At 60.9% G+C, this 22481-nt stretch overlaps 1 protein-coding gene across 1 annotated transcript in view; it reads right to left on the reverse strand.

The window, feature by feature from the left end:
• Positions 1 to 22481, reverse strand: part of LOC140411190 (dynein axonemal heavy chain 8-like) — a 2783184-nt gene that overhangs the window by 836073 nt on the left and 1924630 nt on the right. The gene's annotated exons all lie outside the window — the stretch shown is intronic.

Raw genomic sequence — 22481 nt, forward strand, 5'->3', positions numbered from 1 at the left:
GGTCGCGTCCTCTGTGTGTCACTGTCCTGGGTCGCCGTCCTCTGTGTGTCACTGTCCTGGGTCGCTGTCTCCGTGTGTCACTGTCCTGGGTCGCGCCCACCGTGTGTCACTGTCCTGGGTCGTTGTTCTCATGTGTGTCAGTGTCCTGGGTCGCGTCCTCGGTGCGTCACTGTCCTGGGTCGCGTCCTCTGTGCGTCACTGTCCTGGGTCGCCGTCCTCTGTGTGTCACGGTCCTGGGTCGCGTCCTCTCTGTGACACTGTCCTGGATCGCCATCCTCTGTGTGTCACTGTCCTGGGTCGCCGTCCTCCGTGTGTCACTGTCCTGGGTCGCGGTCCTCTGTGTGTCACTATCCTGGGTAGCATCCTCTCTGTTTCACTGTCCTGGGTCGCCGTCCTCTGTGCGTCACTGACCTGGGACGCGTCCTCACAGCGTCACTGTCCTGGATCGCGTCCTTTGTGCCTCACTGTCCTGGGTCACCGACCTCTGTTTGTGACTGTCCTGGTTCGCGTCCTCTGTGTGTCACTGTCCTGGGTCGCGTCCTCTGTGTGTCACTGTCCTGGGTCGCCGACCTCTGTGTGTCACTGTCCTGAGTCGTTGTCCTCCGTGTGTCACTGTCCTGGGTCCCCCTCCTCTGTGTTTCACTGTCCTGGGTCGCGCCCACCGTGTGTCACTGTCCTGGATCGCCGTCCTCTGTGTGTCACTGTCCTGGATCGCCGTCCTCTGAGTGTCACTGTCCTGGGTCGCTGTCCTCAGTGTGTCAGTGTCGTGGGTCGCGTCCTCTGTGCGTCACTGTCCTGGGTCGCGTCCTCTGTGCGTCACTGTCCTGGGTCGCGTCCTCTGTGCGTCACTGTCCTGTGTCGCGTCCTCTCTGTGACACTGTCCTGGATCGCCATCCTCTGTGTGTCACTGTCCTGGGTCGCCGTCCTCCGTGTGTCACTGTCCTGGGTCGCCGTCCTCTGTGTGTCACTATCCAGGGTCGCGTCCTCTCTGTGTCACTGTCCTGGGTCGCGTCCTCTGTGCGTCACTGTCCTGGGTCGCGTCCTCTGTGCGTCACTGTCCTGGGTCGCGTCCTCTGTGCGTCACTGTCCTGTGTCGCGTCCTCTCTGTGACACTGTCCTGGATCGCCATCCTCTGTATGTCACTGTCCTGGGTCGCCGTCCTCCGTGTGTCACTGTCCTGGGTCACCGTCCTCTGTGTGTCACTATCCTGGGTCGCGTCCTCTCTGTGTCACTGTCCTGGGTCGCCGTCCTCTGTGTGTCACTGTCCTGGGTCGTTGTTCTCATGTGTGTCAGTGTCCTGGGTCGCGTCCTCGGTGCGTCACTGTCCTGGGTCGCGTCCTCTGTGCGTCACTGTCCTGGGTCGCCGTCCTCTGTGTGTCACTGTCCTGGGTCGCGTCCTCTCTGTGACACTGTCCTGGGTCGCCGTCCTCCGTGTGTCACTGTCCTGGGTCGCCGTCCTCTGTGTGTCACTATCCTGGGTTGCGTCCTCTCTGTGTCACTGTCCTGGGTCGCCGTCCTCTGTGTGTCACTGTCCTGGGTCGCCATCCTCTGTGTGTCACTGTCCTGGGTCGCCGTCCTCCTTGTGTCACTGTCCTGGGTCGCCGTCCTCTGTGTGTCACTATCCTGGGTTGCGTCCTCTCTGTGTCACTGTCCTGGGTCGCCGTCCTCTCTGTGTCACTGTCCTGGGTCGCCGTCCTCTGTGTGTCACCGTCCTGGGTCGCGTCCTCTGTGCGTCACTGACCTGGGACGCGTCCTCAGAGCGTCACTGTCCTGGATCGCGTCCTTTGTGCCTCACTGTCCTGGGTCACCGACCTCTGTTTGTGACTGTCCTGGGTCGCGTCCTCTGTGTGTCACTGTTCTGGGTCGCCGACCTCTGTGTGTCACTGTCCTGAGTCGTTGTCCTCCGTGTGTCACTGTCCTGGGTCCCCCTCCTCTGTGTTTCACTGTCCTGGGTCGCGCCCACCATGTGTCACTGTCCTGGATCGCCGTCCTCTGTGTGTCACTCTCCTGGATCGCCGTCCTCTGAGTGTCACTGTCCTGGGTCGCTGTCCTCTGTGTGTCAGTGTCGTGGGTCGCGTCCTCTGTGCGTCACTGTCCTGGGTCGCGTCCTCTGTGCGTCACTGTCCTGGGTCGCGTCCTCTGTGCGTCACTGTCCTGTGTCGCGTCCTCTCTGTGACACTGTCCTGGATCGAAATCCTCTGTGTGTCACTGTCCTGGGTCGCCGTCTCTGTGTGTCACTGTCCTGGGTCGCCGTCCTCCGTGTGTCACTGTCCTGGGTGGCCGTTCTCTGTGCGTCACTGTCCTGGGACGCCATCTCTGTGTCTCACCGCCCTGGATCGCCGTCCTCTGTGTGTCACTGTCATGGGTCGCGTCCTCTGTGCGTCACTGACCTGGGACGCGTCCTCAGAGCGTCACTGTCCTGGATCGCGTCCTTTGTGCGTCACTGTCCTGGGTCACCGACCTCTGTGTGTGACTGTCGTGGGTCGTGTCCTCTGTGTGTCACTGTCCTGGGTCGCCGACCTCTGTGTGTCACTGTCCTGGGTCGTTGTCCTCTGTGTGTCACTGTCCTGGGTCCCCCTCCTCTGTGTGTCACTATCCTGGGTCGAGTCCTCTGTGTGTCACTGTCCTGGGTCGCCGTCCTCTTTGTTTCACTGTCCTGGTTCGCTCCCACCATGTGTCACTGTCCTGGGTCGCCGTCCTCTGTGTGTCACTGTCCTGGATCGCCGTCCTCTGAGTGTCACTGTCCTGGGTCGCTGTCCTCTGTGTGTCAGTGTCCTGGGTCGCGTCCTCTGTCTGTCACTGTCCTGGGTCGCGTCCTCTGTGCGTCACTGTCCTGGGTCACGTCCTCTGTGCGTCACTGTCCTGTGTCGCGTCCTCTTTGTGACACTGTCCTGGATCGAAATCCTCTGTGTGTCACTGTCCTGGGTCGCCGTCTCTGTGTGTCACTGTCCTGGGTCGCCGTCCTCCGTGTGTCACTGTCCTGGGTCGCCGTCCTCTGTGTGTCACTGTCCGGGATCGCCATCCTCTGTGTGTCACTGTCCTGGGTCGCCGTCTCTGTGTGTCACTGTCCTGGGTCACGCCCTCTGTGTGTCACTGTCCTGGGTCGCCGTCCTCTGTGTGTCACTGTCCTGGGTCGCCGTCTCTGTGTGTCACTGTCCTGGGTCGCCCTCTCTGTGTGTCACTGTCCTGGGTCGCGCCCTCCGTGTGTTACTGTCCTGGGTCGCCGTCCTCTGTGTGTCACTGTACTGGGTCGCCGTCCTCCGTGTGTCACTGTCCTGGGTCGCCGTCCTCTGTGTGTCACTGTCCTGGATCACCGTACTCTGTGTGTCAGTGTCCTGGGTTGCGTCCTCTGTGCGTCACTGTCCTGGGTCGCGTCCTCTGTGCGTCACTGTCCTGGTTCGCCGTCCTCTGTGTGTCACTGTCCTGTGTCGCGTCCTCTCTGTGACACTGTCCTGGATCGAAATCCTCTGTGTGTCACTGTCCTGGGTCGCCGTCCTCTGTGTGTCACTGTCCTGGGTCACCGTCCTCCGTGTGTCACTGTCCTGGGTCGCCGTCCTCTGTGCGTCACTGTCCTGGGACGCCATCCTCTGTGTCTCACGGCCCAGGATCGCCGTCCTCTGTGTGTCACTGTCCTGGGTCGCCGTCGTCTGTGTGTCACTGTCCTGTGACGCGTCCTCTGTGTGTCACTGTCCTTGGTCGCCGTCCTCTGTGTGTCACTGTCCTGGGTCGCCATCCTCTGTGCGTCACTGTTCAGGGTCGCCATCCTCTGTGTGTCACTGTCCTGGGTCGCCGTCCTCTGTGTGTCACTGTCCTGGGTCGCGTAATCTGTGCGTCACTGACCTGGGACGCGTCCTCAGAGCGTCACTGTCCTGGATCGCGTCCTTTGTGCCTCACTGTCCTGGGTCACCGACCTCTGTGTGTGACTGTCCTGGGTCGTGTCCTCTGTGTGTCACTGTCCTGGGTCGCCGACCTCTGTGTGTCACTGTCCTGGGTCGTTGTCCTCTGTGTGTCACTGTCCTGGGTCCCCCTCCTCTGTGTGTCACTATCCTGGGTCGAGTCCTCTGTGTGTCACTGTCCTGGGTCGCCGTCCTCTTTGTTTCACTGTCCTGGTTCGCTCCCACCGTGTGTCACTGTCCTGGGTCGCCGTCCTCTGTGTGTCACTGTCCTGGATCGCCGTCCTCTGAGTGTCACTGTCCTGGGTCGCTGTCCTCTGTGTGTCAGTGTCCTGGGTCGCGTCCTCTGTCTGTCACTGTCCTGGGTCGCGTCCTCTGTGCGTCACTGTCCTGGGTCGCGTCCTCTGTGCGTCACTGTCCTGTGTCGCGTCCTCTTTGTGACACTGTCCTGGATCGAAATCCTCTGTGTGTCACTGTCCTGGGTCGCCGTCTCTGTGTGTCACTGTCCTGGGTCGCCGTCCTCCATGTGTCACTGTCCTGGGTCGCCGTCCTCTGTGTGTCACTGTCCGGGATCGCCATCCTCTGTGTGTCACTGTCCTGGGTCGCCGTCTCTGTGTGTCACTGTCCTGGGTCACGCCCTCTGTGTGTCACTGTCCTGGGTCGCCGTCCTCTGTGTGTCACTGTCCTGGGTCGCCGTCTCTGTGTGTCACTGTCCTGGGTCGCCCTCTCTGTGTGTCACTGTCCTGGGTCGCGCCCTCCGTGTGTCACTGTCCTGGGTCGCCGTCCTCTGTGTGTCACTGTACTGGGTCGCCGTCCTCCGTGTGTCACTGTCCTGGGTCGCCGTCCTCTGTGTGTCACTGTCCTGGATCACCGTACTCTGTGTGTCAGTGTCCTGGGTTGCGTCCTCTGTGCGTCACTGTCCTGGGTCGCGTCCTCTGTGCGTCACTGTCCTGGTTCGCCGTCCTCTGTGTGTCACTGTCCTGTGTCGCGTCCTCTCTGTGACACTGTCCTGGATCGAAATCCTCTGTGTGTCACTGTCCTGGGTCGCCGTCCTCTGTGTGTCACTGTCCTGGGTCAGCGTCCTCCGTGTGTCACTGTCCTGGGACGCCATCCTCTGTGTCTCACGGCCCAGGATCGCCGTCCTCTGTGTGTCACTGTCCTGGGACGCCATCCTCTGTGTCTCACGGCCCAGGATCGCCGTCCTCTGTGTGTCACTGTCCTGGGTCGCCGTCGTCTGTGTGTCACTGTCCTGTGACGCGTCCTCTGTGTGTCACTGTCCTTGGTCGCCGTCCTCTGTGTGTCACTGTCCTGGGTCGCCATCCTCTGTGCGTCACTGTTCAGGGTCGCCATCCTCTGTGTGTCACTGTTCTGGGTCGCCGTCCTCCGTGTGTCACTGTCCTGGGTCACCGTAGTCCGTGTGTCACTGTCCTGGGTCGCCGTCCTCTGTGTGTCACTGTCCTGGGTCGCGTCCTCTGTGCGTCACTGACCTGGGACGCGTCCTCAGAGCGTCACTGTCCTGGATCGCGTCCTTTGTGCCTCACTGTCCTGGGTCACCGACGTCTGTTTGTGACTGTCCTGGGTCGCGTCCTCTGTGTGTCACTGTCCTGGGTCGCCGACCTCTGTGTGTCACTGTCCTGAGTCGTTGTCCTCCGTGTGTCACTGTCCTGGGTCCCCCTCCTCTGTGTTTCACTGTCCTGGGTCGCGCCCACCGTGTGTCACTGTCCTGGATCGCCCTCCTCTGTGTGTCACTGTCCTGGATCGCCGTCCTCTGAGTGTCACTGTCCTGGGTCGCTGTCCTCAGTGTGTCAGTGTCGTGGGTCGCGTCCTCTGTGCGTCACTGTCCTGGGTCGCGTCCTCTGTGCGTCACTGTCCTGGGTCGCGTCCTCTGTGCGTCACTGTCCTGTGTCGCGTCCTCTCTGTGACACTGTCCTGGATCGAAATCCTCTGTGTGTCACTGTCCTGGGTCGCCGTCTCTGTGTGTCACTGTCCTGGGTCGCCGTCCTCCATGTGTCACTGTCCTGGGTCGCGTTCTCTGTGTGTCACTGTCCTGGATCGCCGTCCTCTGAGTGTCACTGTCCTGGGTCGCTGTCCTCTGTGTGTCAGTGTCGTGGGTCGCGTCCTCTGTGCGTCACTGTCCTGGGTCGCGTCCTCTGTGTGTCACTATCCTGGGTTGCGTCCTCTCTGTGTCACTGTCCTGGGTCGCCGTCCTCTGTGTGTCACTGTCCTAGGTCGCCATCCTATGTGTGTCACTGTCCTGGGTCGCCGTCCTCCGTGTGTCACTGTCCTGGGTCGCCGTCCTCTGTGTGTCACTATCCTGGGTTGCGTCCTCTCTGTGTCACTGTCCTGGGTCGCCGTCCTCTCTGTGTCACTGTCCTGGGTCGCCGTCCTCTGTGTGTCACCGTCCTGGGTCGCGTCCTCTGTGCGTCACTGACCTGGGACGCGTCCTCAGAGCGTCACTGTCCTGGATCGCGTCTTTTGTGCCTCACTGTCCTGGGTCACCGACCTCTGTTTGTGACTGTCCTGGTCGCGTCCTCTGTGTGTCACTGTCCTGGGTCGCCGACCTCTGTGTGTCACTGTCCTGAGTCGTTGTCCTCCGTGTGTCACTGTCCTGGGTCCCCCTCCTCTGTGTTTCACTGTCCTGGGTCGCGCCCACCGTGTGTCACTGTCCTGGATCGCCGTCCTCTGTGTGTCACTGTCCTGGATCGCCGTCCTCTGAGTGTCACTGTCCTGGGTCGCTGTCCTCTGTGTGTCAGTGTCGTGGGTCGTGTCCTCTGTGCGTCACTGTCCTGGGTCGCGTCCTCTGTGCGTCACTGTCCTGGGTCGCGTCCTCTGTGCGTCACTGTCCTGTGTCGCGTCCTCTCTGTGACACTGTCCTGGATCGAAATCCTCTGTGTGTCACTGTCCTGGGTCGCCGTCTCTGTGTGTCACTGTCCTGGGTCGCCGTCCTCCGTGTGTCACTGTCCTGGGTGGCCGTTCTCTGTGCGTCACTGTCCTGGGACGCCATCTCTGTGTCTCACCGCCCTGGATCGCCGTCCTCTGTGTGTCACTGTCATGGGTCGCGTCCTCTGTGCGTCACTGACCTGGGACGCGTCCTCAGAGCGTCACTGTCCTGGATCGCGTCCTTTGTGCGTCACTGTCCTGGGTCACCGACCTCTGTGTGTGACTGTCCTGGGTCGTGTCCTCTGTGTGTCACTGTCCTGGGTCGCCGACCTCTGTGTGTCACTGTCCTGGGTCGTTGTCCTCTGTGTGTCACTGTCCTGGGTCCCCCTCCTCTGTGTGTCACTATCCTGGGTCGAGTCCTCTGTGTGTCACTGTCCTGGGTCGCCGTCCTCTTTGTTTCACTGTCCTGGTTCGCTCCCACCGTGTGTCACTGTCCTGGGTCGCCGTCTTCTGTGTGTCACTGTCCTGGATCGCCGTCCTCTGAGTGTCACTGTCCTGGGTCGCTGTCCTCTGTGTGTCAGTGTCCTGGGTCACGTCCTCTGTCTGTCACTGTCCTGGGTCGCGTCCTCTGTGCGTCACTGTCCTGGGTCGCGTCCTCTGTGCGTCACTGTCCTGTGTCGCGTCCTCTTTGTGACACTGTCCTGGATCGAAACCCTCTGTGTGTCACTGTCCTGGGTCGCCGTCTCTGTGTGTCACTGTCCTGGGTCGCCGTGCACCGTGTGTCACTGTCCTGGGTCGCCGTCCTCTGTGTGTCACTGTCCGGGATCGCCATCCTCTGTGTGTCACTGTCCTGGGTCGCCGTCTCTGTGTGTCACTGTCCTGGGTCACGCCCTCTGTGTGTCACTGTCCTGGGTCGCCGTCCTCTGTGTGTCACTGTCCTGGGTCGCCGTCTCTGTGTGTCACTGTCCTGGGTCGCCCTCTCTGTGTGTCACTGTCCTGGGTCGCGCCCTCCGTGTGTCACTGTCCTGGGTCGCCGTCCTCTGTGTGTCACTGTACTGGGTCGCCGTCCTCCGTGTGTCACTGTCCTGGGTCGCCGTCCTCTGTGTGTCACTGTCCTGGATCACCGTACTCTGTGTGTCAGTGTCCTGGGTTGCGTCCTCTGTGCGTCACTGTCCTGGGTCGCGTCCTCTGTGCGTCACTGTCCTGGTTCGCCGTCCTCTGTGTGTCACTGTCCTGTGTCGCGTCCTCTCTGTGACACTGTCCTGGATCGAAATCCTCTGTGTGTCACTGTCCTGGGTCGCCGTCCTCTGTGTGTCACTGTCCTGGGTCACCGTCCTCCGTGTGTCACTGTCCTGGGTCGCCGTCCTCTGTGCGTCACTGTCCTGGGACGCCATCCTCTGTGTCTCACGGCCCAGGATCGCCGTCCTCTGTGTGTCACTGTCCTGGGTTGCCGTCGTCTGTGTGTCACTGTCCTGTGACGCGTCCTCTGTGTGTCACTGTCCTTGGTCGCCGTCCTCTGTGTGTCACTGTCCTGGGTCGCCATCCTCTGTGCGTCACTGTTCAGGGTCGCCATCCTCTGTGTGTCACTGTTCTGGGTCGCCGTCCTCCGTGTGTCACTGTCCTGGGTCACCGTAGTCCGTGTGTCACTGTCCTGGGTCGCCGTCCTCTGTGTTTCACTGTCCTGGGTCGCGCCCACCGTGTGTCACTGTCCTGGATCGCCGTCCTCTGTGTGTCACTGTCCTGGATCGCCGTCCTCTGAGTGTCACTGTCCTGGGTCGCTGTCCTCTGTGTGTCAGTGTCGTGGGTCGCGTCCTCTGTGCGTCACTGTCCTGGGTCGCGTCCTCTGTGCGTCACTGTCCTGGGTCGCGTCCTCTGTGCGTCACTGTCCTGTGTCGCGTCCTCTCTGTGACACTGTCCTGGATCGAAATCCTCTGTGTGTCACTGTCCTGGGTCGCCGTCTCTGTGTGTCACTGTCCTGGGTCGCCGTCCTCCGTGTGTCACTGTCCTGGGTGGCCGTTCTCTGTGCGTCACTGTCCTGGGACGCCATCTCTGTGTCTCACCGCCCTGGATCGCCGTCCTCTGTGTGTCACTGTCATGGGTCGCGTCCTCTGTGCGTCACTGACCTGGGACGCGTCCTCAGAGCGTCACTGTCCTGGATCGCGTCCTTTGTGCGTCACTGTCCTGGGTCACCGACCTCTGTGTGTGACTGTCCTGGGTCGTGTCCTCTGTGTGTCACTGTCCTGGGTCGCCGACCTCTGTGTGTCACTGTCCTGGGTCGTTGTCCTCTGTGTGTCACTGTCCTGGGTCCCCCTCCTCTGTGTGTCACTATCCTGGGTCGAGTCCTCTGTGTGTCACTGTCCTGGGTCGCCGTCCTCTTTGTTTCACTGTCCTGGTTCGCTCCCACCGTGTGTCACTGTCCTGGGTCGCCGTCTTCTGTGTGTCACTGTCCTGGATCGCCGTCCTCTGAGTGTCACTGTCCTGGGTCGCTGTCCTCTGTGTGTCAGTGTCCTGGGTCACGTCCTCTGTCTGTCACTGTCCTGGGTCGCGTCCTCTGTGCGTCACTGTCCTGGGTCGCGTCCTCTGTGCGTCACTGTCCTGTGTCGCGTCCTCTTTGTGACACTGTCCTGGATCGAAACCCTCTGTGTGTCACTGTCCTGGGTCGCCGTCTCTGTGTGTCACTGTCCTGGGTCGCCGTGCACCGTGTGTCACTGTCCTGGGTCGCCGTCCTCTGTGTGTCACTGTCCGGGATCGCCATCCTCTGTGTGTCACTGTCCTGGGTCGCCGTCTCTGTGTGTCACTGTCCTGGGTCACGCCCTCTGTGTGTCACTGTCCTGGGTCGCCGTCCTCTGTGTGTCACTGTCCTGGGTCGCCGTCTCTGTGTGTCACTGTCCTGGGTCGCCCTCTCTGTGTGTCACTGTCCTGGGTCGCGCCCTCCGTGTGTCACTGTCCTGGGTCGCCGTCCTCTGTGTGTCACTGTACTGGGTCGCCGTCCTCCGTGTGTCACTGTCCTGGGTCGCCGTCCTCTGTGTGTCACTGTCCTGGATCACCGTACTCTGTGTGTCAGTGTCCTGGGTTGCGTCCTCTGTGCGTCACTGTCCTGGGTCGCGTCCTCTGTGCGTCACTGTCCTGGTTCGCCGTCCTCTGTGTGTCACTGTCCTGTGTCGCGTCCTCTCTGTGACACTGTCCTGGATCGAAATCCTCTGTGTGTCACTGTCCTGGGTCGCCGTCCTCTGTGTGTCACTGTCCTGGGTCACCGTCCTCCGTGTGTCACTGTCCTGGGTCGCCGTCCTCTGTGCGTCACTGTCCTGGGACGCCATCCTCTGTGTCTCACGGCCCAGGATCGCCGTCCTCTGTGTGTCACTGTCCTGCGTCGCCGTCGTCTGTGTGTCACTGTCCTGTGACGCGTCCTCTGTGTGTCACTGTCCTTGGTCGCCGTCCTCTGTGTGTCACTGTCCTGGGTCGCCATCCTCTGTGCGTCACTGTTCAGGGTCGCCATCCTCTGTGTGTCACTGTTCTGGGTCGCCGTCCTCCGTGTGTCACTGTCCTGGGTCACCGTAGTCCGTGTGTCACTGTCCTGGGTCGCCGTCCTCTGTGTGTCACTGTCCTGGGTCGCGTCCTCTGTGCGTCACTGACCTGGGACGCGTCCTCAGAGCGTCACTGTCCTGGATCGCGTCCTTTGTGCCTCACTGTCCTGGGTCACCGACCTCTGTGTGTGACTGTCCTGGGTCGTGTCCTCTGTGTGTCACTGTCCTGGGTCGCCGACCTCTGTGTGTCACTGTCCTGGGTCGTTGTCCTCTGTGTGTCACTGTCCTGGGTCCCCCTCCTCTGTGTGTCACTATCCTGGGTCGAGTCCTCTGTGTGTCACTGTCCTGGGTCGCCGTCCTCTTTGTTTCACTGTCCTGGTTCGCTCCCACCGTGTGTCACTGTCCTGGGTCGCCGTCCTCTGTGTGTCACTGTCCTGGATCGCCGTCCTCTGAGTGTCACTGTCCTGGGTCGCTGTCCTCTGTGTGTCAGTGTCCTGGGTCGCGTCCTCTGTCTGTCACTGTCCTGGGTCGCGTCCTCTGTGCGTCACTGTCCTGGGTCGCGTCCTCTGTGCGTCACTGTCCTGTGTCGCGTCCTCTTTGTGACACTGTCCTGGATCGAAATCCTCTGTGTGTCACTGTCCTGGGTCGCCGTCTCTGTGTGTCACTGTCCTGGGTCGCCGTCCTCCGTGTGTCACTGTCCTGGGTCGCCGTCCTCTGTGTGTCACTGTCCGGGATCGCCATCCTCTGTGTGTCACTGTCCTGGGTCGCCGTCTCTGTGTGTCACTGTCCTGGGTCACGCCCTCTGTGTGTCACTGTCCTGGGTCGCCGTCCTCTGTGTGTCACTGTCCTGGGTCGCCGTCTCTGTGTGTCACTGTCCTGGGTCGCCCTCTCTGTGTGTCACTGTCCTGGGTCGCGCCCTCCGTGTGTCACTGTGCTGGGTCGCCGTCCTCTGTGTGTCACTGTACTGGGTCGCCGTCCTCCGTGTGTCACTGTCCTGGGTCGCCGTCCTCTGTGTGTCACTGTCCTGGATCACCGTACTCTGTGTGTCAGTGTCCTGGGTTGCGTCCTCTGTGCGTCACTGTCCTGGGTCGCGTCCTCTGTGCGTCACTGTCCTGGTTCGTCGTCCTCTGTGTGTCACTGTCCTGTGTCGCGTCCTCTCTGTGACACTGTCCTGGATCGAAATCCTCTGTGTGTCACTGTCCTGGGTCGCCGTCCTCTGTGTGTCACTGTCCTGGGTCAGCGTCCTCCGTGTGTCACTGTCCTGGGACGCCATCCTCTGTGTCTCACGGCCCAGGATCGCCGTCCTCTGTGTGTCACTGTCCTGGGACGCCATCCTCTGTGTCTCACGGCCCAGGATCGCCGTCCTCTGTGTGTCACTGTGCTGGGTCGCCGTCGTCTGTGTGTCACTGTCCTGTGACGCGTCCTCTGTGTGTCACTGTCCTTGGTCGCCGTCCTCTGTGTGTCACTGTCCTGGGTCGCCATCCTCTGTGCGTCACTGTTCAGGGTCGCCATCCTCTGTGTGTCACTGTTCTGGGTCGCCGTCCTCCGTGTGTCACTGTCCTGGGTCACCGTAGTCCGTGTGTCACTGTCCTGGGTCGCCGTCCTCTGTGTGTCACTGTCCTGGGTCGCGTCCTCTGTGCGTCACTGACCTGGGACGCGTCCTCAGAGCGTCACTGTCCTGGATCGCGTCCTTTGTGCCTCACTGTCCTGGGTCACCGACGTCTGTTTGTGACTGTCCTGGGTCGCGTCCTCTGTGTGTCACTGTCCTGGGTCGCCGACCTCTGTGTGTCACTGTCCTGAGTCGTTGTCCTCCGTGTGTCACTGTCCTGGGTCCCCCTCCTCTGTGTTTCACTGTCCTGGGTCGCGCCCACCGTGTGTCACTGTCCTGGATCGCCGTCCTCTGTGTGTCACTGTCCTGGATCGCCGTCCTCTGAGTGTCACTGTCCTGGGTCGCTGTCCTCAGTGTGTCAGTGTCGTGGGTCGCGTCCTCTGTGCGTCACTGTCCTGGGTCGCGTCCTCTGTGCGTCACTGTCCTGGGTCGCGTCCTCTGTGCGTCACTGTCCTGTGTCGCGTCCTCTCTGTGACACTGTCCTGGATCGAAATCCTCTGTGTGTCACTGTCCTGGGTCGCCGTCTCTGTGTGTCACTGTCCTGGGTCGCCGTCCTCCATGTGTCACTGTCCTGGGTCGCGTTCTCTGTGTGTCACTGTCCTGGATCGCCGTCCTCTGAGTGTCACTGTCCTGGGTCGCTGTCCTCTGTGTGTCAGTGTCGTGGGTCGCGTCCTCTGTGCGTCACTGTCCTGGGTCGCGTCCTCTGTGCCTCACTGTCCTGGGTCGCGTCCTCTGTGTGTCACTGTCCTGTGTCGCGTCCTCTCTGTGACACTGTCCTGGATCGAAATCCTCTGTGTGTCACTGTCCTGGGTCGCCGTCTCTGTGTGTCACTGTCCTGGGTCGCCGTCCTCCGTGTGTCACTGTCCTGGGTGGCCGTTCTCTGTGCGTCACTGTCCTGGGACGCCATCTCTGTGTCTCACCGCCCTGGATCGCCGTCCTCTGTGTGTCACTGTCATGGGTCGCGTCCTCTGTGCGTCACTGACCTGGGACGCGTCCTCAGAGCGTCACTGTCCTGGATCGCGTCCTTTGTGCGTCACTGTCCTGGGTCACCGACCTCTGTGTGTGACTGTCCTGGGTCGTGTCCTCTGTGTGTCACTGTCCTGGGTCGCCGACCTCTGTGTGTCACTGTCCGGGGTCGTTGTCCTCTGTGTGTCACTGTCCTGGGTCCCCCTCCTCTGTGTGTCACTATCCTGGGTCGAGTCCTCTGTGTGTCACTGTCCTGGGTCGCCGTCCTCTTTGTTTCACTGTCCTGGTTCGCTCCCACCGTGTGTCACTGTCCTGGGTCGCCGTCCTCTGTGTGTCACTGTCCTGGATCGCCGTCCTCTGAGTGTCACTGTCCTGGGTCGCTGTCCTCTGTGTGTCAGTGTCCTGGGTCGCGTCCTCTGTCTGTCACTGTCCTGGGTCGCGTCCTCTGTGCGTCACTGTCCTGGGTCGCGTCCTCTGTGCGTCACTGTCCTGTGTCGCGTCCTCTTTGTGACACTGTCCTGGATCGAAATCCTCTGTGTGTCACTGTCCTGGGTCGCCGTCTCTGTGTGTCACTGTCCTGGGTCGCCGTCCTCCGTGTGTCACTGTCCTGGGTCGCCGTCCTCTGTGTGTCACTGTCCGGGATCGCCATCCTCTGTGTGTCACTGTCCTGGGTCGCCGTCTCTGTGTGTCACTGTCCTGGGTCACGCCCTCTGTGTGTCACTGTCCTGGGTCGCCGTCCTCTGTGTGTCACTGTCCTGGGTCGCCGTCTCTGTGTGTCACTGTCCTGGGTCGCCCTCTCTGTGTGTCACTGTCCTGGGTCGCGCCCTCCGTGTGTCACTGTCCTGGGTCGCGGTCCTCTGTGTGTCACTGTACTGGGTCGCCGTCCTCCGTGTGTCACTGTCCTGGGTCGCCGTCCTCTGTGTGTCACTGTCCTGGATCACCGTACTCTGTGTGTCAGTGTCCTGGGTTGCGTCCTCTGTGCGTCACTGTCCTGGGTCGCGTCCTCTGTGCGTCACTGTCCTGGTTCGCCGTCCTCTGTGTGTCACTGTCCTGTGTCGCGTCCTCTCTGTGACACTGTCCTGGATCGAAATCCTCAATGTGTGTCACTGTCCTGGGTCGCCGTCCTCTGTGTGTCAGTGTCCTGGGTCACCGTCCTCCGTGTGTCACTGTCCTGGGTCGCCGTCCTCTGTGCGTCACTGTCCTGGGACGCCATCCTCTGTGTCTCACGGCCCAGGATCGCCGTCCTCTGTGTGTCACTGTCCTGGGTCGCCGTCGTCTGTGTGTCACTGTCCTGTGACGCGTCCTCTGTGTGTCACTGTCCTTGGTCGCCGTCCTCTGTGTGTCACTGTCCTGGGTCGCCATCCTCTGTGCGTCACTGTTCAGGGTCGCCATCCTCTGTGTGTCACTGTTCTGGGTCGCCGTCCTCCGTGTGTCACTGTCCTGGGTCACCGTAGTCCGTGTGTCACTGTCCTGGGTCGCCGTCCTCTGTGTGTCACTGTCCTGGGTCGCGTCCTCTGTGCGTCACTGACCTGGGACGCGTCCTCAGAGCGTCACTGTCCTGGATCGCGTCCTTTGTGCCTCACTGTCCTGGGTCACCGACCTCTGTGTGTGACTGTCCTGGGTCGTGTCCTCTGTGTGTCACTGTCCTGGGTCGCCGACCTCTGTGTGTCACTGTCCTGGGTCGTTGTCCTCTGTGTGTCACTGTCCTGGGTCCCCCTCCTCTGTGTGTCACTATCCTGGGTCGAGTCCTCTGTGTGTCACTGTCCTGGGTCGCCGTCCTCTTTGTTTCACTGTCCTGGTTCGCTCCCACCGTGTGTCACTGTCCTGGGTCGCCGTCCTCTGTGTGTCACTGTCCTGGATCGCCGTCCTCTGAGTGTCACTGTCCTGGGTCGCTGTCCTCTGTGTGTCAGTGTCCTGGGTCGCGTCCTCTGTCTGTCACTGTCCTGGGTCGCGTCCTCTGTGCGTCACTGTCCTGGGTCGCGTCCTCTGTGCGTCACTGTCCTGTGTCGCGTCCTCTTTGTGACACTGTCCTGGGTCGAAATCCTCTGTGTGTCACTGTCCTGGGTCGCCGTCTCTGTGTGTCACTGTCCTGGGTCGCCGTCCTCCGTGTGTCACTGTCCTGGGTCGCCGTCCTCTGTGTGTCACTGTCCGGGATCGCCATCCTCTGTGTGTCACTGTCCTGGGTCGCCGTCTCTGTGTGTCACTGTCCTGGGTCACGCCCTCTGTGTGTCACTGTCCTGGGTCGCCGTCCTCTGTGTGTCACTGTCCTGGGTCGCCGTCTCTGTGTGTCACTGTCCTGGGTCGCCCTCTCTGTGTGTCACTGTCCTGGGTCGCGCCCTCCGTGTGTCACTGTCCTGGGTCGCCGTCCTCTGTGTGTCACTGTACTGGGTCGCCGTCCTCCGTGTGTCACTGTCCTGGGTCGCCGTCCTCTGTGTGTCACTGTCCTGGATCACCGTACTCTGTGTGTCAGTGTCCTGGGTTGCGTCCTCTGTGCGTCACTGTCCTGGGTCGCGTCCTCTGTGCGTCACTGTCCTGGTTCGCCGTCCTCTGTGTGTCACTGTCCTGTGTCGCGTCCTCTCTGTGACACTGTCCTGGATCGAAATCCTCTGTGTGTCACTGTCCTGGGTCGCCGTCCTCTGTGTGTCACTGTCCTGGGTCAGCGTCCTCCGTGTGTCACTGTCCTGGGACGCCATCCTCTGTGTCTCACGGCCCAGGATCGCCGTCCTCTGTGTGTCACTGTCCTGGGACGCCATCCTCTGTGTCTCACGGCCCAGGATCGCCGTCCTCTGTGTGTCACTGTCCTGGGTCGCCGACGTCTGTGTGTCACTGTCCTGTGACGCGTCCTCTGTGTGTCACTGTCCTTGGTCGCCGTCCTCTGTGTGTCACTGTCCTGGGTCGCCATCCTCTGTGCGTCACTGTTCAGGGTCGCCATCCTCTGTGTGTCACTGTCCTGGGTCGCCGTCCTCCGTGTGTCACTGTCCTGGGTCACCGTAGTCCGTGTGTCACTGTCCTGGGTCGCCGTCCTCTGTGTGTCACTGTCCTGGGTCGCGTCCTCTGTGCGTCACTGACCTGGGACGCGTCCTCAGAGCGTCACTGTCCTGGATCGCGTCCTTTGTGCCTCACTGTCCTGGGTCACCGACGTCTGTTTGTGACTGTCCTGGGTCGCGTCCTCTGTGTGTCACTGTCCTGGGTCGCCGACCTGTGTGTGTCACTGTCCTGAGTCGTTGTCCTCCGTGTGTCACTGTCCTGGGTCCCCCTCCTCTGTGTTTCACTGTCCTGGGTCGCGCCCACCGTGTGTCACTGTCCTGGATCGCCGTCCTCTGTGTGTCACTGTCCTGGATCGTCGTCCTCTGAGTGTCACTGTCCTGGGTCGCTGTCCTCAGTGTGTCAGTGTCGTGGGTCGCGTCCTCTGTGCGTCACTGTCCTGGGTCGCGTCCTCTGTGCGTCACTGTCCTGGGTCGCGTCCTCTGTGCGTCACTGTCCTGTGTCGCGTCCTCTCTGTGACACTCTCCTGGATCGAAATCCTCTATGTGTCACTGTCCTGGGTCGCCGTCTCTGTGTGTCACTGTCCTGGGTCGCCGTCCTCCATGTGTCACTGTCCTGGGTCGCGTTCTCTGTGCGTCACTGTCCTGGGACGCCATCTCTGTGTCTCACCGCCCTGGATCGCCGTCCTCTGTGTGTCACTGTCATGGGTCGCGTCCTCTGTGCGTCACTGACCTGGGACGCGTCCTCAGAGCGTCACTGTCCTGGATCGCGTCCTTTGTGCGTCACTGTCCTGGGTCACTGTCCTCTGTGTGTGAGTGTCCTGGGTCGTGTCCTCTGTGTGTCACTGTCCTGGGTCGCCGACCTCTGTGTGTCACTGTCCTGGGTCGTTGTCCTCTGTGTGTCACTGTCCTGGGTCCCCCTCCTCTGTGTGTCACTATCCTGGGTCGAGTCCTCTGTGTGTCACTGTCCTGGGTCGCCGTCCTCTGTGTTTCACTGTCCTGGGTCGTGCCCACCGTGTGTCACTGTCCTGGGTCGCCGTCCTCTGTGTGTCACTGTCCTGGATCGCCGTCCTCTGAGTGTCACTGTCCTGGGTCGCTGTCCTCTGTGTGTCACTGTCCTGGGTCGCCCTCCTCTGTGTGTCACTATCCTGGGTCGAGTCCTCTGTGTGTCACTGTCCTGGGTCGCCGTCCTCTTTGTTTCACTGTCCTGGGTCGCCGTCTCTGTGTGTCACTGTCCTGGGTCGCTGTCTCTGTGTGTCACTGTCCTGGGTCGCGCCCACCGTGTGTCACTGTCCTGGGTCGTTGTTCTCATGTGTGTCAGTGTCCTGGGTCGCGTCCTCGGTGCGTCACTGTCCTGGGTCGCCGTCCTCCGTGTGTCACTGTCCTGGGTCGCCGTCCTCTGTGTGTCACTATCCTGGGTCGCGTCCTCTCTGTTTCACTGTCCTGGGTCGCCGTCCTCTGGGTGTCACTGTCCTGGGTCGCGTCCTCTGTGCGTCACTGACCTGGGACGCGTCCTCACAGCGTCACTGTCCTGGATCGCGTCCTTTGTGCCTCACTGTCCTGGGTCACCGACCTCTGTTTGTGACTGTCCTGGGTCGCGTCCTCTGTGTGTCACTGTCCTGGGTCGCCGACCTCTGTGTGTCACTGTCCTGAGTCGTTGTCCTCCGTGTGTCACTGTCCTGGGTCCCCCTCCTCTGTGTTTCACTGTCCTGGGTCGCGCCCACCGTGTGTCACTGTCCTGGATCGCCGTCCTCTGTGTGTCACTGTCCTGGATCGCCGTCCTCTGAGTGTCACTGTCCTGGGTCGCTGTCCTCTGTGTGTCAGTGTCGTGGGTCGCGTCCTCTGTGCGTCACTGTCCTGTGTCGCGTCCTCTGTGCGTCACTGTCCTGGGTCGCGTCCTCTGTGCGTCACTGTCCTGTGTCGCGTCCTCTCTGTGACACTGTCCTGGATAGAAATCCTCTGTATGTCACTGTCCTGGGTCGCCGTCCTCTGTGTGTCACTGTCCTGGGTCGCCGTCCTCCGTGTGTCACTGTCCTGGGTGGCCGTTCTCTGTGCGTCACTGTCCTGGGACGCCATCTCTGTGTCTCACCGCCCTGGATCGCCGTCCTCTGTGGGTCACTGTCATGGGTCGCGTCCTCTGTGCGTCACTGACCTGGGACGCGTCCTCAGAGCGTCACTGTCCTGGATCGCGTCCTTTGTGCGTCACTGTCCTGGGTCACCGACCTTTGTGTGTGACTGTCCTGGGTCGTGTCCTCTGTGTGTCACTGTCCTGGGTCGGCGACCTCTGTGTGTCACTGTCCTGGGTCGTTGTCCTCTGTGTGTCACTGTCCTGGGTCCCCCTCCTCTGTGTGTCACTATCCTGGGTCGAGTCCTCTGTGTGTCACTGTCCTGGGTCGCCGTCCTCTTTGTTTCACTGTCCTGGGTCGCTCCCACCGTGTGTCACTGTCCTGGGTCGCCGTCCTCTGTGTGTCACTGTCCTGGATCGCCGTCCTCTGTGTGTCACTGTCCTGGGTCGCTGTCCTCTGTGTGTCACTGTCCTGTGTCGCGTCCTCTCTGTGACACTGTCCTGGATCGAAATCCTCTGTGTGTCACTGTCCTGGGTCGCCGTCCTCTGTGTGTCACTGTCCTGGGTCAGCGTCCTCCGTGTGTCACTGTCCTGGGACGCCATCCTCTGTGTCTCACGGCCCAGGATCGCCGTCCTCTGTGTGTCACTGTCCTGGGACGCCATCCTCTGTGTCTCACGGCCCAGGATCGCCGTCCTCTGTGTGTCACTGTCCTGGGTCGCCGTCGTCTGTGTGTCACTGTCCTGTGACGCGTCCTCTGTGTGTCACTGTCCTTGGTCGCCGTCCTCTGTGTGTCACTGTCCTGGGTCGCCATCCTCTGTGCGTCACTGTTCAGGGTCGCCATCCTCTGTGTGTCACTGTTCTGGGTCGCCGTCCTCCGTGTGTCACTGTCCTGGGTCACCGTAGTCCGTGTGTCACTGTCCTGGGTCGCCGTCCTCTGTGTGTCACTGTCCTGGGTCGCGTCCTCTGTGCGTCACTGACCTGGGACGCGTCCTCAGAGCGTCACTGTCCTGGATCGCGTCCTTTGTGCCTCACTGTCCTGGGTCACCGACGTCTGTTTGTGACTGTCCTGGGTCGCGTCCTCTGTGTGTCACTGTCCTGGGTCGCCGACCTCTGTGTGTCACTGTCCTGAGTCGTTGTCCTCCGTGTGTCACTGTCCTGGGTCCCCCTCCTCTGTGTTTCACTGTCCTGGGTCGCGCCCACCGTGTGTCACTGTCCTGGATCGCCGTCCTCTGTGTGTCACTGTCCTGGATCGCCGTCCTCTGAGTGTCACTGTCCTGGGTCGCTGTCCTCAGTGTGTCAGTGTCGTGGGTCGCGTCCTCTGTGCGTCACTGTCCTGGGTCGCGTCCTCTGTGCGTCACTGTCCTGGGTCGCGTCCTCTGTGCGTCACTGTCCTGTGTCGCGTCCTCTCTGTGACACTGTCCTGGATCGAAATCCTCTGTGTGTCACTGTCCTGGGTCGCCGTCTCTGTGTGTCACTGTCCTGGGTCGCCGTCCTCCATGTGTCACTGTCCTGGGTCGCGTTCTCTGTGTGTCACTGTCCTGGATCGCCGTCCTCTGAGTGTCACTGTCCTGGGTCGCTGTCCTCTGTGTGTCAGTGTCGTGGGTCGCGTCCTCTGTGCGTCACTGTCCTGGGTCGCGTCCTCTGTGCCTCACTGTCCTGGGTCGCGTCCTCTGTGTGTCACTGTCCTGTGTCGCGTCCTCTCTGTGACACTGTCCTGGATCGAAATCCTCTGTGTGTCACTGTCCTGGGTCGCCGTCTCTGTGTGTCACTGTCCTGGGTCGCCGTCCTCCGTGTGTCACTGTCCTGGGTGGCCGTTCTCTGTGCGTCACTGTCCTGGGACGCCATCTCTGTGTCTCACCGCCCTGGATCGCCGTCCTCTGTGTGTCACTGTCATGGGTCGCGTCCTCTGTGCGTCACTGACCTGGGACGCGTCCTCAGAGCGTCACTGTCCTGGATCGCGTCCTTTGTGCGTCACTGTCCTGGGTCACCGACCTCTGTGTGTGACTGTCCTGGGTCGTGTCCTCTGTGTGTCACTGTCCTGGGTCGCCGACCTCTGTGTGTCACTGTCCGGGGTCGTTGTCCTCTGTGTGTCACTGTCCTGGGTCCCCCTCCTCTGTGTGTCACTATCCTGGGTCGAGTCCTCTGTGTGTCACTGTCCTGGGTCGCCGTCCTCTTTGTTTCACTGTCCTGGTTCGCTCCCACCGTGTGTCACTGTCCTGGGTCGCCGTCCTCTGTGTGTCACTGTCCTGGATCGCCGTCCTCTGAGTGTCACTGTCCTGGGTCGCTGTCCTCTGTGTGTCAGTGTCCTGGGTCGCGTCCTCTGTCTGTCACTGTCCTGGGTCGCGTCCTCTGTGCGTCACTGTCCTGGGTCGCGTCCTCTGTGCGTCACTGTCCTGTGTCGCGTCCTCTTTGTGACACTGTCCTGGATCGAAATCCTCTGTGTGTCACTGTCCTGGGTCGCCATCCTCTGTGTGTCACTGTCCTGGGTCGCCGTCTCTGTGTGTCACTGTCCTGGGTCGCCGTCCTCCGTGTGTCACTGTCCTGGGTCGCCGTCCTCTGTGTGTCACTGTCCGGGATCGCCATCCTCTGTGTGTCACTGTCCTGGGTCGCCGTCTCTGTGTGTCACTGTCCTGGGTCACGCCCTCTGTGTGTCACTGTCCTGGGTCGCCGTCCTCTGTGTGTCACTGTCCTGGGTCGCCGTCTCTGTGTGTCACTGTCCTGGGTCGCCCTCTCTGTGTGTCACTGTCCTGGGTCGCGCCCTCCGTGTGTCACTGTCCTGGGTCGCCGTCCTCTGTGTGTCACTGTACTGGGTCGCCGTCCTCCGTGTGTCACTGTCCTGGGTCGCCGTCCTCTGTGTGTCACTGTCCTGGATCACCGTACTCTGTGTGTCAGTGTCCTGGGTTGCGTCCTCTGTGCGTCACTGTCCTGGGTCGCGTCCTCTGTGCGTCACTGTCCTGGTTCGCCGTCCTCTGTGTGTCACTGTCCTGTGTCGCGTCCTCTCTGTGACACTGTCCTGGATCGAAATCCTCTGTGTGTCACTGTCCTGGGTCGCCGTCCTCTGTGTGTCAGTGTCCTGGGTCACCGTCCTCCGTGTGTCACTGTCCTGGGTCGCCGTCCTCTGTGCGTCACTGTCCTGGGACGCCATCCTCTGTGTCTCACGGCCCAGGATCGCCGTCCTCTGTGTGTCACTGTCCTGGGTCGCCGTCGTCTGTGTGTCACTGTCCTGTGACGCGTCCTCTGTGTGTCACTGTCCTTGGTCGCCGTCCTCTGTGTGTCACTGTCCTGGGTCGCCATCCTCTGTGCGTCACTGTTCAGGGTCGCCATCCTCTGTGTGTCACTGTTCTGGATCGCCGTCCTCCGTGTGTCACTGTCCTGGGTCACCGTAGTCCGTGTGTCACTGTCCTGGGTCGCCGTCCTCTGTGTGTCACTGTCCTGGGTCGCGTCCTCTGTGCGTCACTGACCTGGGACGCGTCCTCAGAGCGTCACTGTCCTGGATCGCGTCCTTTGTGCCTCACTGTCCTGGGTCACCGACCTCTGTGTGTGACTGTCCTGGGTCGTGTCCTCTGTGTGTCACTGTCCTGGGTCGCCGACCTCTGTGTGTCACTGTCCTGGGTCGTTGTCCTCTGTGTGTCACTGTCCTGGGTCCCCCTCCTCTGTGTGTCACTATCCTGGGTCGAGTCCTCTGTGTGTCACTGTCCTGGGTCGCCGTCCTCTTTGTTTCACTGTCCTGGTTCGCTCCCACCGTGTGTCACTGTCCTGGGTCGCCGTCCTCTGTGTGTCACTGTCCTGGATCGCCGTCCTCTGAGTGTCACTGTCCTGGGTCGCTGTCCTCTGTGTGTCAGTGTCCTGGGTCGCGTCCTCTGTCTGTCACTGTCCTGGGTCGCGTCCTCTGTGCGTCACTGTCCTGGGTCGCGTCCTCTGTGCGAGGGTTATACAGTGAATGGTAGAACCCTCAAGAGTATTGAAAGTCAAAGAGATCTAGGAGTACAGGTCCACAGATCACTGAAAGGGGCTACACAGGTGGAGAAGGTAGTCAAGAAGGCATACGGCATGCTTGCCTTCATTGGCCGGGGCATTGAGTATAAGAATTGGCAAGTCATGTTGCAGCTGTATAGAACCTTAGTTAGGCCACACTTGGAGTATAGTGTTCAATTCTGGTCGCCACACTACCAGAAGGATGTGGAGGCTTTAGAGAGGGTGCAGAAGAGATTTACCAGAATGTTGCCTGGTATGGAGGGCATAAGCTATGAGGAGCGATTGAATAAACTCGGTTTGTTCTCACTGGAACGAAGGAGGTTGAGGGGCGACCTGATAGAGGTATACAAAATTATGAGGGGCATAGACAGAGTGGATAGTCAGAGGCTTTTCCCCAGGGTAGAGGGGTCAATTACTAGGGGGCATAGGTTTAAGGTGAGAGGGGCAAAGTTTAGAGTAGATGTACGAGGCAAGTTTTTTACGCAGAGGGTAGTGGGTGCCTGGAACTCACTACCGGAGGAGGTAGTGGAGGCAGGGACGATAGGGACATTTAAGGGGCATCTTGACAAATATATGAATAGGAT

Source organism: Scyliorhinus torazame, chromosome 4, assembly GCF_047496885.1.
Source record: "Scyliorhinus torazame isolate Kashiwa2021f chromosome 4, sScyTor2.1, whole genome shotgun sequence".
In the NCBI taxonomy this organism is placed as follows: Eukaryota; Metazoa; Chordata; class Chondrichthyes; order Carcharhiniformes; family Scyliorhinidae; genus Scyliorhinus; species Scyliorhinus torazame.